Source organism: Microtus ochrogaster, chromosome X, assembly GCF_000317375.1.
Source record: "Microtus ochrogaster isolate Prairie Vole_2 chromosome X, MicOch1.0, whole genome shotgun sequence".
NCBI lineage: Eukaryota > Metazoa > Chordata > Mammalia > Rodentia > Cricetidae > Microtus > Microtus ochrogaster.
The window spans coordinates 30,705,343-30,706,086 of record NC_022026.1 but is presented as its reverse complement, the minus strand read 5'-3'; positions in this window follow the sequence as shown (position 1 = coordinate 30,706,086).

Sequence of the window (744 nt, the reverse complement as noted above, 5' to 3'; positions counted from 1 at the left end):
TCAAATTAGTGTTACTTTGGAGAAGAGATTTTGCTTTTGTTTTCACAGGAAATGAGAGGTTGTGGATTCACTTTGTGTTAAGAAAAATCAGACTTGAACAAGGAAGATCCCCAAGAATCTCCAATAAGGGTAGATGGCCCAGATGTCTGAGTTCTACACCCAGAACAGCCTCAAGACTGATCTCTGAGATGATCAATGCACACAGAATATTCCAGTAAGGACTTGGCCATAATTGTAAATTTTCTTTAAGTACCCATGAGATTATCATTGCCCCCAATCATTAGAAAGTAGCCCAGAAAACTATGCCCTCATTCCCCAAAAGTGGATTATGGATGCTTTCCTTTGTTTACAATGTTGGTTACAAGTTGCTATGAATAATGATCAGGAAGAAAGCTAAACAAAGAAGATTAGATTCAGAGTTTTTGTTTTGAAGTGCTGTGGAACAATGATCTTGTACCCTGTAAAGGTGTGTACATTGTACCAGTTTAATAAAATGCTGATTGGCCTATAGCCAGGCAGGAAGTATAGGCAGGGTGACCAAGCAAGAAGTATAGGTGGGTAATCTAGAATAGGAGAATTCTAGGAAGAGGATAATGTGGCTAACGTAGAGAAGAATAACGGGGTAATTTTAGATGTATGAATTAATAAGAAGCCTCAGCTAATAGATCAACCAATTTGTGATTAATGTAGATGTCTGTGTGTTTCTTTGGGACTGAAAGGCTGTAGGACAGGTCAGGATACCAA